This window comes from Anser cygnoides, chromosome 7 (genome assembly GCF_040182565.1).
Source record: "Anser cygnoides isolate HZ-2024a breed goose chromosome 7, Taihu_goose_T2T_genome, whole genome shotgun sequence".
NCBI lineage: Eukaryota > Metazoa > Chordata > Aves > Anseriformes > Anatidae > Anser > Anser cygnoides.
The window spans coordinates 37661167-37677691 of NC_089879.1; the positions used below are offsets into that span (position 1 = coordinate 37661167).

Consider the following 16525-nt stretch of genomic DNA (forward strand, 5'->3'; position numbering starts at 1 on the left):
TGGCAGCCAGCAGAAGGTAGAGACTAGGTTTCCTTGCTAGGAATTTGGTGTCGTACCATATTTTTAACTAATACCTTTTAAATCTGGTTTATGATGTTTTTAGAAAGATACAAAGTTACAGCTGAAGGCAAATATGTCTCAGTTGTGAATAGTTTTCCTCGAATAGTGAGCTCTGGTGGATGTCATTTTTTATCACCCTCCTCAGGCAGTCACAACTCCTGGGTATTTGAACGGTGTTGTTGCATGCTTTTCTGCTGTCACTGTTTCTCAGGGTAAGTGCCATGCTCCTTCTATTTTCATTTTATTTACTACTTGACAGGATTGGGAAGATGCGCTGTCAAAGTGTTTTAGGTTATTTGTTTTTGGTTGACGAAAGCTACAGAAATATAAAGTATAATTATGCTGTCTTTACCACTGACTAAATAATATTTCTCTTTTTTCTTGTTTTACTGATATTTGTATTTGACCTATTGTCTTCTGTTTCAGTATATAATACGAGTGTGCATTTGAGCTATTTTACGTGTCATAAAGTAGGCAGTGTTGGAGCTGCCAGGCTTAAGTTATTCCATACAATCAGGAGTGACTTGTTCGGTGAGGAAGGGTCTATCTTGGGAGACTTCCAACTTGAAGTTGAAAAAGAGGGGGCAAAGATTAAAGGCAAGCTTTTCTGCATTATATTGCTGAGGAAAACTGTTCAGTACTGTTGGGCTTAAATGCAGAAGAGAACTGTCAATCAAATTGTCTCTTCCTTTGGAAAAAAATAAAATAAAATCAGAAGGCCCAGAATCAACTTGGAGACCTAAAATAGCCCATCTCACTATGGTGGCCTGTCAGCACCCATCATGCCGCCAGCCTTCTCTGAGGGGCTCCAGCCAGGTTGATCCTAAATGTCAAGAAATAACCTTTCTGTAGTCCTTCCCCAACTGGGAAAACAGATAGTACTCATTTACTTCTCTGCTCATAATGCTTTGCGTGTGCAAAAGGGAGATAGTTGTTCTTCCTTCCTGAGCCTCTCTCTAGAAGTTGCTGTGCCTCTCAGGACATGATGACCATAATAATGAATTCATCAATCACAATAATCTGATTAAATTGATGGGGGAGAGGGAGCCAACAGATGATACAAATAGATTATTTTAAGATATATGAGATACACAATTAGTGACTGACTCACTCGGCATTACAATGGAAGTGGTGCACAAGAGATTTACGGGTAATCAACATAATAAGTTATAGTATATACTTTTTCTGAGAGGAGGGCTCATGTACTGTCACAGGGACCTGTATATAAAACAGTGGCAAAGCAAAGCATTGCACGTAAGAAATACTGTATATGTATTACTTTATTATTTTTTTTTTAGTATGGATATATATGTGTATATGCATTTTGCTTAGTAACGGAATAGGATACAGACAGTAGTATGGTGAGAGAGATTAGCATGGTACAGACACTTTGGCCAGGACCTGGTGAATGTGTTTTCAGGCACAGAGGAAACTGAGACTTGAGTAAGAAGGGAGTTGCTTCATGTCCCTGAGGTTTCAGGGGTGAATCCCTTAGAGTACAGAGATAATGGAAGGGAAGCTTTCTGTCAGGGAGCATATGTTTTTGTGACGATTACACTGTGTGTAGATTAGGACTTCTGGGAGGGAGGGAATGGAAAGATGTGCTTGGAACACAGGGCCATCTGCCAGTACCTTGGCATAGTCATTTAATTAATGAGAAGCTTATTAGCTTGAGTCCAGCTGAGATAGACAAGAAAGGCAGCAAAAAGGACAGAAAATTGTCATCCAGCTGCCATTGAAATGGAGAAGAGACAGCTCTGATAACATTTAAAATATGATTTTGTTAAAAGAATTGTTCTTGTTCTGTTTGGTAAGAAGGTATCAGGCTTGTTGTTGAAAAAATATTTTCCTAAATTTCGTGTAGCAGTGTGGGATGTCCTTTGGTAGGGAAAATGCATAACTAATTGTGAGTTGGAATTGACAAGAAGGTGCTAGAAAAAAGGAAAAGACGGTGATTTTTACTGGGAAACTGGTTTTGCACCAAATGACTGCCTTTGGTAAACACTTGTAGGTGCCCTGTATTGAACATAATGTATATCGTATCTGTGGTGATGAAGGATTGCAGCTGGAGGACAGAACTTTGAAAGAGCCACAGTCCTGTCCTGGCTATGCCAGCAACATCAGAAAGTGCAGTGTGGCCTGTGCTCCATGCAAGCCAAAAACTCAAGGGTGCTCTGGGCAGGCAGAAAATAGCGCTCCGAAGGAAGCAGGCAGTGGTTAGGAGTCCGTGCACTCAGTGGCTCTTACCTCCGATTGTGGCTTCTGCTGCTGACCTGGTAAGTGCCCGTGCCTGTGCTCTGTTCCTCAGTTTCCCTATCCCGTAAGCCAGAAAAACTATACTCACGCTGTTTTAGTGAGAACTTTGCTGTTATTCTGTAGACATAGGACTTAAATGCTATTTCATTTAAACAGCTCTGCTTTTCTTTTGACATTTGAGTCAGACTTGAGTCAGGGTGAGGGTGAGATGGCAGAGCCTTTGCCTGGAGAAAATAGTGGTTAGAAGTACAAAGTGGTTTCAGTGTTGGTATTTGGGCAATGATTTCCCTTTTGTATGTTTTAATAGTATTCAGGTTGGACTGGTAGTTAAGCTGAAGGGTGAGAATCAGAAAAAAATATTTCCTATGAATAGCCCTATTATCTATAACTGCCTGAGTCTCCAGGAGCATGGATGTGTTCAGGACCTGTTTGCAAGGGTTATGCAATTCACTGGGAAGATGGTCTGGTAAATAATGCTGGATAAGGGCAATTTCTGTTTGTGCTGCTAGGATAAAAAAGGCAGTTTCCCCTGACTTTTTTGCTGATTTATGAGCTAACTCAGGGGGTTGTCACTGACTTTGTCTATTGTAAATCTGTTAAAACAAAAGGAACATGCATCTTCAAAATATGAGTAAGAAAATGTAGTTTAGGCGTATCAGTGCATCTGAGCAGGTTGTTCCTTAACTGAAGGAATTTTGGTTGGTCATTCACTTTACAAGCTCACTTTTTATACTGATGAGGGGAGAAGATTATTAGGAAGAAGAAAATCTATGTTATCACAGAGATTAGAATGGTCTATGGTTACCTCCCAAAGGAGAAAGATGTTTTTTAATACTAAAAAAAAGAATACACCAGCACCAACAGAAAAAACACTTTGCTGTGATTCATGTGTAATGCATAGACAGTTCCATGCCAAAAAAATGATTATAATACTGTATGGCATGGTGTTTATATGCATGAACGTATGTGCATGTACCAGCACAAAATCAATTTAAATCCTGACCCTGTGCCTATTGAATTCAGTGGAAATACTTCTGCTGGTTGTGCTGAGCATTGGATCAGATTCTCACATTGACGTGTAAATATTGTATAAAACTCCAGCGATATTTCTGCTTTAGGATTTTTTTTCTACCTACCTTAAAATGCAACATAGCTGATCGTCTTAAAAAACAGTTATCCTGCACACTGGGCCCTGCTGTGTTTCATCTGCTGAAACACTGATAGTATCCTACAGTGATAATATTCAGATGCCATGTCACATGCTTTTCAGTCTGATGGTTCACGTATTTTCTTTTTCAAGTAATGCAAGAATATCGTTGGTCCCACATGGGCATGGTAGGTCCGGGTTTTGGCTCAGTCTACAGGTCTAAAAGGCTTTGCACTTCGTGAAGCCATAAAGAAACCTCCAGCTGGCTGGATGCCTCTCTTAAAAACACAGATGTGGCCTTACTGAGAAGTGGTGCTAAGACGAAGTCGTGTATGCTTCGATCTCTGGGAATGGGAGAGGAGTGGCAGGGGGGGCCTTTTGTAACGTTCCAGGGAAGCCAGAATAATCAGATGTTTACAGGAAAACACATGGAATTTAATCACTAATTGATTCAGCTGGAATTGCTGTGGAAGGGTGGAATAAGAAGGGGGAAGAGAAAGCAGGAAAGCACCACACAGCTTTTAACTTGAGACTTGAGGAGAAAGTAAGAAGGGAAGTACACATTTTCATTTCACTGTCAGCACAAAAGCTCCCTTAGCTGTGTATGTGTACTGTGAAATCGTGGAGCTGTGTGCAGTATTTTCCTTCCAACAGCAGAGCACAGGGCTGAGTGCCTGTGTTGGGAGTGTTATGCACAGCTTTGCTTTTTAGTGCCTTTCTGGGTCAGTGGTTCTCAAACAACGTCGCACAGGGCTACTTTAGTCGTGCTTCCACAAGTCAGTCTCTAAGTACTGACCCTTCTCCCTGATCGTAACCCAGTGGCCTAGAGGATCTGCAGGCTTTTCTGACTAGCTAATCTCAAAGCATTTATAGTGTTCCTTGAACTCGGGTTGGTTGATCATGTGTACCTTTTTCAGATGCCATTCTTCCTGACAATTTAGCCACAGTCAATTTGTTGACTTCAAAAGACCAAGTGAAAGGATGTGGCCAAGTCCTTGCACCTGTGGCATTGAAAGAATCAACACTCCTCTTCTCAAATTGTTCCTGCACTGCTCTTTCATCAGCCACAGTCTGTATGTAACATTGTCTCATGGAGTGAGGAGAAAAGAATTACTGGTTCATGCAAAGATCTTTTTCCAGGTGTAGTAAAGAATAGGATTGAGCAGCTGCATTGTTTATTTTCTTTTAAAATGGATTTTTGGTGCTGGCTTGTTTTACCTCTGTGTTGCAGGATGTATAAAGGGAGAGGGATGAGAGGTAGAGTTAAAATGGTGCATTTGTGTGTTCTTCCAGACATACTTATATGTAAGCGGAGACTTCTGTGGATGGATCAGGTGTATATTTTCAGCTGTGGCAAGGCTTGGCAACTATTTGAGCATTTCTATAGCCAACCTTGGTGGCGACTGGGAGCCCCCAGGGAAGAGGGAGCAGTCTGTTCGACATTTGTGCATTCCTCACCAGCTGACTGCACCTGCAGTGCTCGCCATCAGCAGCCAGCTATAGAGACGTTTTGGAAAGCACCATCAGTCAGGAGCAGATCTAGAGAAAACTGTGGGGAAATAGAAAGAAAACTGTCACACCTCAGTGTGGGAAAGATCCTGAAGGTACAGGGCTGTTTCTGAGCATTGGCTAAGCTGAAATTGGGGTTGAATGTTGGCTAAGCATGGAAAATGTAATTGGGTAAGAAGTTTCAATTTCTTCTTTCCCCTAATCCCCCTAAAAGCATCAGTTATTTTTACCTGTTTTCTCTGTTGCCGTGTATGCAAATTTCCTTCTCTCACCTATTGAAAAAGGCATAATGCACCTAATTAAAAAGGTGTGGATATGGCCAGTCTGCTAACAAGTCTAATTCTTTCGCAATTTGGCTTCAAGATACCATATTTATTTTGTTTTCAGATTTGGCTTTCATTCAGCTTTGTGTTTTTGCATCTAGGAAGAAGACCTATATCTGTAATTTTTATTTTGTTTACTGGATGGAGTATCTCTTCTCATTAAGTATCTTTTGTGTGCAACCAGCTGTGGTACGGCTGCTTACTTTGCATTTTGGAAGTTATTACTGTGAACCTGAAAGTACATACAAGGAAAGATGTTTAAACAGTGCATTAAAGCTGTATTATGGGCAAAACTTCCATTTTCTTCATTGCAGTGTGCCTTTACAGTCATATCAAGCTTGTGTTTTATACCTTTTATTTGGGAATAGATTATTGACTTTATTGTCTTTTCACCTTTTTACAGAAGATAAACATTGTTAATTTTAATTTTAATTGCTTCCTTGGTCTTGGAACTGCCAATGCATAACACTGTGGGCACCTTTGTGGGGTTAAGTGAGGAGATGCTTAAACTTTATTAGTTCCCCCCCCCATCTTCTTAGCTATTGGAGGAATCTCCTGTGCAATGTAGAGTGCACTTCATATTATGATAAAAGACAGAGATAAAAGTAAGCATAAGGAGCCTGAAGAGGCAACACTGTCCAGATCAAATATTGACAATGATAAATGAAAAATGTAGAAAAGGAATTACATGGACTTAAAGTCAGCAGGCTTCTGGCTTTATTTGCTGTATATAAAGGAGGAATAAAATGAGAGAAATGTGACCCTCTTCCTCTTGAAATTCCCCATGGTATCTGTCACCTTTGCTGTCAGCTGGGGGGGGGTCACCACTTAGGCACAAAGCATTTCTATAGCATTCTGTTGCCATTCGGTCCTTTCCTGGGAATCCAGCTCCTAGGTGTTTTCAGGCTGCCTGTCTGGAAGCTGAAAACACTTGACTGCCTTTCATCCATCTGGTAATTTGTTTGCTGATTTTTAAAAAATGCTGTTTTTATTGAGATAGTGATGATTCTAGGACTCTGGTACAGGGGAGATGTCTGTAGGAGCCATAGTTTATTAGGACCAGCGAAAGACTAGTACCAACCTGGTTGCAGTTAGTTCTTTGGGGTGCTCTTCATTTTGAATGTTTTGAGGAGGAGGAGTCTAAATTTAAAGTCATGAGCAGAATTACTTAAATGATCTGAATGGAGTGAAAAGTTTAAATACAGAGCTCTGCTCTTTAACCCAGTAGTTCAGGGAATGCTCAGTGCTATCATCTTAATTGCAGCATTGTTGTCAGGAGGCAGTGGCTCTGTGGCAGAATGGGAAACATGGAGTCATAGAATGGTTTGGGCTGGAAGGGAGAAGGCTGGAGAAGTTAAAGACCATCTAGTTCCAACCCCCCTGTTGTGGACAGGGACACCCACCAGATTGCCTGGAGCCCTATCCAGCCTGGCCTTGAACACCTCCAGAGATGGTGCAAAGACAGAATAGAATTACAGTTTTAACACTTCACTGCTTGCATTACCCTTTTTAAGAGCTGTTGGAGCTGTCAGGGTCATGAGCATTTCTGAGCAGTAAAGGTTGCAAACAAGCACAGTCATGCTGATGACAGACTGGGACTGGGCCTTCCATAACATGAGGAGGCGTACAGGGAGGAAAGCTTGTTTTTATTGGCTGCAGACAGGATGATACCACACAAGGACATGCAAGACCTGAAATAAGGCATTGGCTGAATGATGAATCAGACTAAGCCATTTGCTTTATGTGATCTAACTGATGCTGTTCCTCCCTCAGGTGCCTCTGCCTTTTTCTTCTGTTTTGAAAGCTTCTCCAGTGAACTATGTTGAGGGCAACCTGTCATACAAGAGAGAGGGGAGGAATTTAAGAGATCATTTCTAGAACTTTGAAAATGAGGCTGCTTTCCCTTATCAGAAATACAAATTCACTTAAGAGCTTACTGGGTCTCAGAAACCATTTCTCTTCTCAAAACAGTTTTGCGGTATGCACATAAGCGAGCCATAGCGGAGCTTTATGTGTTAAGATAACCTGCATATATCCTGATGGTAGATATCCTTGATTAACTATTTCAGGTATATCCTTACTGCCAAGTTTCCTTCTCTTTCACTTCCTTGGAGGTGCAGTTTACTCTGTGGTGCTTCTTTCCTTGAGCACTTGCATTTTCTGACAGTGACTTTTTCTGGTAATTGCTCCTTGGTTTCACACTTTCCCATATAGCTGTATGTCTTTTCTTTCCTCCCTCTCTGCATTTTCCTTTGTTCTCCTGTTCGGCTGCTGTGATCCATCCATCCATCCTTCTCCCCGCTATGCACTAAATGTCAACCCTGTTTTTGGTCTGTGTTGTCTTTGTACAGCTTCGAACTGTAAACCTACACAAGTGTTTTGGTGATCTTATAAAATATATGTTATTTGGGAAGAAATGCAGACTTCAAGTTTCTCTGCTTTTTATTCTCTGTCTTGTTCTTTTACAGAAATTAACTAAAAATCCTCCCCAATCTACTACTAGTCAGGGCCTCCTACTTGCTGTTTGTGTCCCTTTAAATCTTTAAATATTTAGACCTTATCAAGGTTTTATGTTTTCCCAATATATGCTTTATCATTATATATTTTCACTGTGCTTCTGTTTCGGGCTTTTATTATTATTACTGTTTTTAAACTATGGTCTGTCATTAGGACTGTTTCTCTGCTGTAATTACAGAGACACACAGAACAGAACTGCTGTCTGTATGGTGTTCCTTGGACTGTTTGCCTACACCGAGGATAAGATCTTCATGGGAAAATAGTTATACTTGGTTAAGCTCCTGTGTGAATACTTTTCTTTTAACTAAGTGGACCCTGTTGTATCAAATTAGCATAAATATTAAAGTTTTTCTGCTGAGAAAAACTAAGCACCCTTCTCATTTTCCAGAAAGCCGTTTTGTCCTGTAGTGGTGAAGTGGACCACACACATGCTCTTGTATGTGTCCTGGGTGTTCCAGAGAGCATCTGTTACACTTAGGTTTGGCTTTTTTTCCAGAGTAAAAAACCAAGTGAAAGTTCCAATGAGGCTGGTGTTTGAGAAATAAAACTGACAGGAATATAAATGTCATTGCTTACTGAGTCTCCATACAGTGTGCCCCCTGACTAAGAGGAGCTCCTTAAGGAAATTGCATGGCTGGGTTCCTGCACGCTTCAGGAGCTTTCCCTCTCTACTGTTATGGCTGGTAAATTGGAAAGTAAATACAAACATGGGAAAAGATGTGGAGCTCCTAGAGTTAATGAGATCTTTCCAAAATCACTTAATTGTGTGCTAGGCAGAGGTTCATGCCATTAGTGAATACCTTGATGCCTGGAGATGAAATGTGTTGTTCTCTGTGAAATGTTTGGGAGTTTAGCAGCTGTTGATGATGGTAGTAACGTGCACTTGGTGCTGGTACTTTCCAAACATACAAATATATCTGCTTCTCATGAACAACACAGGCAGATGACTATGTATGAAGGAGGAAAAGGGAAAGTTGTTAGGCAAGGTTTTTCCCAGCTAACTTGGCTTTCCATGGAAATTGTAGCAGTGTCATCCATCAGTGTTGCTTTATACCAGTCTGTTAGCTTATGGGTCTTTGCAATAAATCTTGCGGTGCAATCAGATATGGCCAATTCCAGTCATACTTTACTGATGGAAAAGTCTATCTGCTTGGTAATATCAGTCCATATTTTGTCACTGGCTACTTATCAATTATTGCATTTAGTTTAAATTCCTTGTTACCTAATTCAACTGGTGTTAAATTCTGCCCTCCTGTCTTATCCTACCAGGATAAGGACAAGATAATGTTTATCCTAATGTGTTAGGATTTGTGGAGGCCAGGGATGCAGGCTTCCTCTTCCTGCCTTCCAGAACTCATTAGTGCAGTTACATAAGAATTCTAGAACTTTCCAAACTAAAGGGCTGGGCAGTCACCAACCATAGCTTTGGGTGCCATAATATAAGGAGGACATAAAACTGTTAGAGTGTGCCAAAATGAGGGCTACAAAGATAGTGAAGGGTCTAGAGGGCAAGACGTATGAGGAGTGGCTGAGGGCCCTTGGTTTGTTCAGCCCAGAGCAAAGCAGGCTGAGGGGAGGCCTCATGGCGGCCTGCAGCTCCCTCACGAGGGGAGCGGAGGGGCAGGCGCTGAGCTCTGCTCTCTGAGGACAGTGACAGGACCTGAGGGAACAGCATGGAGCTGTGACAGGGGAGGGTCAGGCTGGGTGTTAAGAAAAGGTTCTTCACTGAAGAACCAACCTTTTCTGTTAAGAAAAGGTTCTTTTCTGTTAAGAAAAGGTTCTTCACTGAAGAACCAACTGGTGGTTGGCCACAGCACCGAGCCTGACAGAGTTCAAGCACTGGTCAGACAACGCTCTCAGGTATATGGTTTGATGGTGGTGCTGTGTGGAGCCAGGAGCTGGACTCCATGATCCTTGTGGGTCCCTTGCAACTCGGGATATTTGGTGGTTCTTGGATCACAGGAAAAGAGGAAGGTTGTGTACTGAGGATGGCAGGGGAAGAGTTAGGTGTGTTTTTCTAAACTAATCCTTTTCAAACCTGGAAAAATGAAAAGAGAAAATTTTGCTGCTCTTGTAAGTTTGCAGTTTAAATGTGAGGAAAGCAGGGATCTGGGAATGCTTGGTTTTATTTACAGGCAGCATAGGTGTAGTTCTTGTTTACTAGTTGGCTGTAGAGGTATTAAAGATTATTGGAAACCCAAAAGTCAGTGTGTCTGCTGAATCAAGGTCTGTGTGAGCTAGAAAGCTACAACAGAGTACTTGTGTATCTCATACACTGCTGAGGTAGATCTGCCTTTAGAGGCTGTCTGTCTAACAGGCACGGTAAAATCACCCTTCTAGCCCCAGCCCTGTTCTAATCTGAGCTGTCTTCATAGGTTTCATCAGCTCCACTGAAGGCTTTCTACTGGCAAGCTGGTGTATGTTGCCTGTGTGTGTACCTGCACAGAAGTTGCCTGAGCTTCAGTTAGTTTCACACAGTAATTTTCATCTGTGTGATCACTAGCCAGGTAGAGGGGTGGAGGAAGGGTGTAACTCAGTACTTCAGAGGTTTGTTTTTGTTTCACAGTATACCTTATGGGCCTGACTCTTTTAAAGGCTTTGCCAGTACACTACACAAACTTTGTCACACCACCGAAGTTTTACTGAACTGACTCAGCTGTGGCTAACACTAAAGAAATAGCATCTTACAGCTTGCTTTGTTCGCTGTTTCAAAGGCAACAATCCTAATGAACAGATGTGAGAAATCAAATTAGAACAACTCTGGCTTGTCCAGTTCTCTCAGCTCAACCGCATTTGCTTGTTCTGTGAACTTTCATTTTTTTCTTTGTGGTTTACCTCTGAATCCAGGTTCCTTTTTTTTTTTTCTCTCATGTGCTTGTCATTTCTCATCTCACAGCTCTCTTTCTCACTCTTGCACAACTGAGCCTGCTGACAACCTGACATAATTGTCTAGTCAATGCCAGTGAGGCCGTTGTAATGGCCTTGTTCTGTCCTCATGCCATGGTTAGTGTAACGTAATCATTACCTTGGTTCTGGAGAGCGAAGGTGCTCCTGCTAAGTAAATGTTTACAAACACTGATGGAGGCTAACTTTAGGGAAGAGAGACAGAGGCAGTGTTTAAAGTCTTGTTTCTTTTTTATTTATTTTAAAACAGAACATAATCGCTGAGAGAAGCAGCTGATGAGTGTTTTTCCCTTCCCAGACTGTGATCAGAGGTAAGTAAAGAATCTTTTCTGTTTCTATGGACTGCTATCTCAAGATTTGGCAAGGGGAAGAGCTTATTTCAGTCCTTTTGAGCGGTTGTGTCAAAATAAGAGTTAAGGAATCAGGAAGAAGGAGGAGGCTAGACTTAAATGCAGCAATGCGATGTTCCACTCCTCCTTCCCAACCTTAGAATGATTTGCAGAGGAAACAATTCCACGTTTTTTGTCTTCAGTCACACAGTTGTCAGCGTGGAGTAACAGCAGAGTTGGTTTGGATTAGAAGGGAATTTCTGATGTAGTTCCTGAGTGAGATAGGAATGGGTGTTTGCTTAATGCTAAATATTATTTTATTTGAATGAAGTGAATATTTGCATACTTTGTGGGAAAAATTTGGGGCAACGTTGTTCAGTATCCATTAATTCTAAATTCGAAGAGGAATGGGAAGGATGTGGGCTAGAAAGCTTTTAAAGTTTCACATACTGCATTTCATAGAATCTCTGACCTGTGCATAACAGCTGTAAGATCCCTTTGGGAATGATTATATTTATGTTGCTCCCAGCATACTGGAACTGCATTCATGACTTATACCCACAGGAAATATCATAAATGTAACTAAAAATAGAAATATTGGAGTGGTTTAAATTCTGTGCTGGAGGAAAGGAGCCCTACTTTTATTCCTCAGTTCTGTCTGTATGAATAGTGAGGGAAAGTAATTCTTGTGAATTATGTTTAGCTCATAAGCTTGAATATTATAGTCTAGCAAAAAAACACTGGTCCTGTCCAGGTGCCTGATGCAGAACTTGCATCTGGATCCTGTGGTATTTCTGGCTTTCAGACACTGCGATACATTGAAAATGCCAATCCTGTCTTAATAGTTGAAATTCCTATAGTCAGTGCTGCAGAAGAGGGATGGTGTGGTCATGTCTTTTCGTCCATTGAAAGGTTCCTTGATTCCTTGCCTCGAACAACACGGAAATTTGCTTTTGTGTGTGTGCTGGAGAAGTCTGACTGAAATACTTCTTCACCAGAATGCCTGAAGAGTAGTCTTGCTTACAAGAATATCTCAGATTGCTTTATGCAAGCAGGTCATTATGGCTTCAGCTGTGCAGAAAATTAGATGGCGAAAAAATGGAGGATGGAACAGTGCACTTGTTATGCAAGTTAGGCTGGGTTTATAAAAATGAAATTACAGGAGCTAGTACTTAATGCTGAGTTCTAGTGTACAGAAACTCAGGTGGTGAGAAAAATGTACTAAAAGGACGACTTCAGAGTCTTTGAGCCCTTCTCACACTACAGATCTGAACATTCTCTCAACCAAAAGCTAAACTCCAACCCTAATTATCCTGGGGAGTCATAGATGAGTGATACTGTTGCCCAAATGAAAGATACCTTACAGGGCAGGTCTACTTGTTGTTCCCACTTTCCTTAGGCAACCCCTTCCCAGCCCAGTTCATACTACTGTACTATGCTTTTTCTTCCTCACCCAGATTTTTCTGGTGATACATAGAATAAGGCATCGTGCATTGATCAGATAAAAGGATTTCAGAGGGCTGGAAAAAAAGTAGTAGGTCCTATATAGCTGGTGTTTCCCCCATTTTCATAGTTAATTCTTTTGGTACAATTCAAATAGTAAATGTGTAAACCAGTCTCCTGTAAACTTTTTGTTGTTAGTTTGGAAAGTACAATCTGCAGAGACTAGTAAAGGAGAAAAAATAACTTGAAACACATGATAAAGATTTTTGTAATTGCAATACGTTGTTGTGATGAGTAGGGTGGTAACAGAAGCCAGGATGACTTTTGCAAACTCAAAAGTAGAAACAGAATAAATTATATAAAAAATTGTGATAGTATAGAATGAGTGTAATGAGCAAATCGGCGTTCTGTACAGCTTGAATAGTTGTGTAATTCCATAGACACTTGGTGTAATATTCACATGAGAAATTGTTAAATTAAATATAATAAATGAGGCATTGAAGATACCATTAATGGAATTCATGCTTTATACGTTCTGTTAATGTCAGTGCATATGTGACATGGCTATGAGAACAAAGGGAGAATAATGTTTCGTTTCAGATATGGCCACAATAAATTGCCACTGCGCCTTTGGGTTCATTGTGAAAGAAAAGGTGGGCAATGGGGGAAGAGACAATAAATGTAGAAATGTTAGCAGGTGGAGAAGGGATCATGCAGTAGAATATATAACCAGGTAGGCCAGATAGAAGCCATTTGACAGTGTTTGAAAGTAGAAGCACTGGAAACTGTAAGTTATTGTTATTTTAGCAGTGGACTTTGGGCTTTCTTTGTGCTAACCTGTGGTTAGTTCAGCCCTTGTCTTAGCAATACTTTCTTTTGGTTAATAATGTTTTAATGTTACCTACAATGAGATGCATGTGCCAATAATGCTACACACTCAAATGTCAGAAAAAGAGATAGTACCACAAAACGCTAGCAACTTACTTGCATAATTTAAAAAAAAACTTTATATAAGCCGTTATGTTCCTAAAAACCTTTACTTTCCTTTGAGATCTCTCAACTCTGTACAGTCATAGCTGAAGCAGAGGGAAAAATTACTCCTTTTCTCTTCCATTACACTTTATCTTTTTGTCATTCCTAATTGTGTCTGTTTTGTCATGTCAATTGGTTCTGTTAAGGACTTTTCTGCCAGGTATTTCTTTGTAGTCACAAGTTCATCTCTTTGTCTGGGGTAGGTTATAATAATCAGTTCCTCTGAAACTTTCAGAGTTGATCTAATCCCATCAGTGAAGTCCTGTCCTTGAAATATCTCCAGAAATATGCTGATTTACTTATGGTGTGTCATCAAGACATCATGGGACCTTTATGCAACAGAGATGAATTCTAGTGCTTGGACAGGATCAGGTCTTGAACATTTTAATTGGTTTATTGGACTGAAGTTTTAAGAGAACTGGCAGGTTAGAGTGGTGGGTTTTTGCCAATTACAATTTATATAAATTTTTAAAGATTGGCTGTTGCTTAAGATGAGCCTGTTGAGTATTAAAATGAATAAAAAATAAAATAGTACCGTCTCAAACTGTAGGCACTTCTAAGTGAGTGTAAGGAATATATAAGGCTAGAAACCTGCATAGCAACACCTGTAACTTCATTATCCTTTATTCCACGTTAACTTGTTTTATCCACAAGGGGTCTTTGGAGATCTTTTGGGAGATGAAAAAGATGTGAGCACAGCTGAACAGAGACAAAAAAATTAATTATGAAGCGTAAGGGCAGGAGTCGGGTGCTCTGATAGGGTCACTTGCTGTCTTCTAAATGTATTACCTATTTGTCAATTGAACGGCTTCACTCCAGCCCTTTCCACCCTTCTTGCTATGCATTTTAAGTGAATGTAATCTTACGGTTAGGAAATGCTGTGTTCAATACATCAAGAGCTTTTTCTTTCTACTTCTATTTGGAGGAGGAAAAAAAACACATTGCCCTTAAGTTTTTACCTATAAATGCAAACCCATGTTCGTTCTTTCTTTCACCTTCTTCCCCAAAATGAAACCCAAGTTATGATTCATGTCTTTTTATATTACAAAACTATATTAGTCTCTCAGATTATATTTTCTGTATCTGGCATTAAAGCTGTTGATCCATTTGGCATTCGCCAAACTGCCAAGGTCTGTCCCAGGGCCATGGTTACAGGCTTGGAAATCAACTTTGGTTGTGATTATGGACAACTTGGAGGGCTTCCCAGAAAAGGTCTGTCCGATCACTAGTCAGAAGAGATGAATATTGTTTCCATTGATTTTTAAATCTGTTTCTACAACCATGGTTGTACCAGCCCCTTATCAGGGCACAGCAAGAGCCAGGAGGTAAGGGTGACCCCAGTGCAGGCAGTTCCCTAACTGATGCTGTCCCACAAGTCTGAGCACAGCCGGCAGAGCTGGCTGCTGGTCCATTGGCACTTCCAGGCAAGGTGAGTGAAGAACCAGGCCCAGCCTCCATCTGGGGCATAAAAGACAGGGCTGGAAACAAGGCTACAGCATGGGTCCGAACTCCACACAGGTGACAGGGCCAAAGGTGGGACTGGGTACAGGCTCCAGCATCTAAACAAGGGGTCTTTCTAGGAGATGAGCTGCCTCCAGCATAAGGCTGAGGTCCACGCAGGAGATGTGTCCAGAGGCAGGGCTGCAGGCAGATACACCTACAGAAAAGCTCAGGCAAAGGGCAAAGGCCCAGGCCCAAGTTTAACTGGGACAGCTGGGCCATAAGCAGGGGGGTGAGTGCAGATCCTGCATGAGGATGGTCCCTGCCACTGAGTGCTAATGACACCCTCAGAGTCCTCTGGAACAGATTAAAGAAAAGGAAAAGTTGCTTGCTCTGTATGCTGTCATCTCTCACAGATTTTAATGATATAACTGATGCCTATAGCAGATCCCCTTTATTTCTCTGAAGAGGAAGAAAGGGGTCTTCCATCACATGCTTATCCTGGCCCCAGAAATTCTTGTCATCCCTGAAACGGGCACTTCATTCCGAACAGTATGGATAATGGCTCACTGGTCACTTTATCTGAGAGAGAGACCTATGTTTTTAGGGATATAAACCTTTTACAGGTTTTTGTTTGTTTCCCTTAATCCCATAGTCAACTACATCAAGAACTTCTCAAGAACTAATTTTCTATTTCAGTGGCAGGCCGAAAAAAATAGTATGACCTAATTGTCCTTGAAATAGAAATAGGGTAGATTTCACCAGTGACAACATAAACATTGAAAACAGCTAGAAATCTACCTAAATCTTTTTAACTCTACTAAAGACATTTTATTTGCACAGATTTGACCTACACAAGTCTGCAAGGTCCATCTGCTCTCTTGCCGCCCTATGCCCTTCCCAATACTGATAATATTTATATGTATATGTATCTTGTTATATATATCTTGTTATGCCAATAAGTTATTGTTGGGTTTCATTGTAGTCTTCCTTGTGCTATGAAGTGGATCTCTTGTTAACCTCAGTTAAAGGATAAATTCAGGACAGGAAGCTGTTTTTCTGTTAACAAACAGATTCTGTCTGGGATAAATGCATCCTTAAATCTTCTCCTGTCGTTTCTGTGGCTGCTACAAAGGGTGAAAAGTTTTCCCTCCTCCCTTGGTGATCCCCAGAAAATTTGCTTTGTATCTAAGAATCTTTTTGAGAAGAACTAAGGTAAATTAGATCCTTTATCAATATTTGAGTGAGGGAGGATGGAAGGAACTCAAAAGAAGTTTAATTTTTTCAGGTACTTAGTGTGTTATTGAAGTACCTCACTAGTGATCTATAGCAGAGGAAGGCTAGAAGAGATGATCCTTTGGTGTTGCCAGAAACGTAAAGCCTTGGTTCAAATTATGCAGGGGCTGAAATGGGTGCTGACTTCTGTCTTTTGACAGAATTTCACTTTTAAACCTCAGGGAAAGTCTGTGAAGAGGTATCCTCCATCAGTCTTCTATACCAGTTTTCAAATCAAATTGATTTATCACATCGGCAGGGACGAAGTTATTAAACTGACCTTCGGCTTT

The 16525-nt window shown here is 40.9% G+C and overlaps 1 protein-coding gene across 7 annotated transcripts in view; it reads left to right on the plus strand.

The window, feature by feature from the left end:
- The window catches only part of NDST2 (N-deacetylase and N-sulfotransferase 2), a 134568-nt gene that overhangs the window by 72357 nt on the left and 45686 nt on the right, over positions 1-16525 (plus strand). For 6 of the 7 annotated variants that reach the window (XM_067000395.1, XM_048060001.2, XM_067000396.1 and 3 more), the window contains one exon: positions 10967-11027. The gene's annotated coding sequence lies outside the window, so the exon portion shown is untranslated. Of the gene's footprint in view, positions 1-252; positions 273-10966; positions 11028-16525 lie in introns of those variants that run through there. The other variant, XM_067000394.1, reaches the window with a different exon arrangement.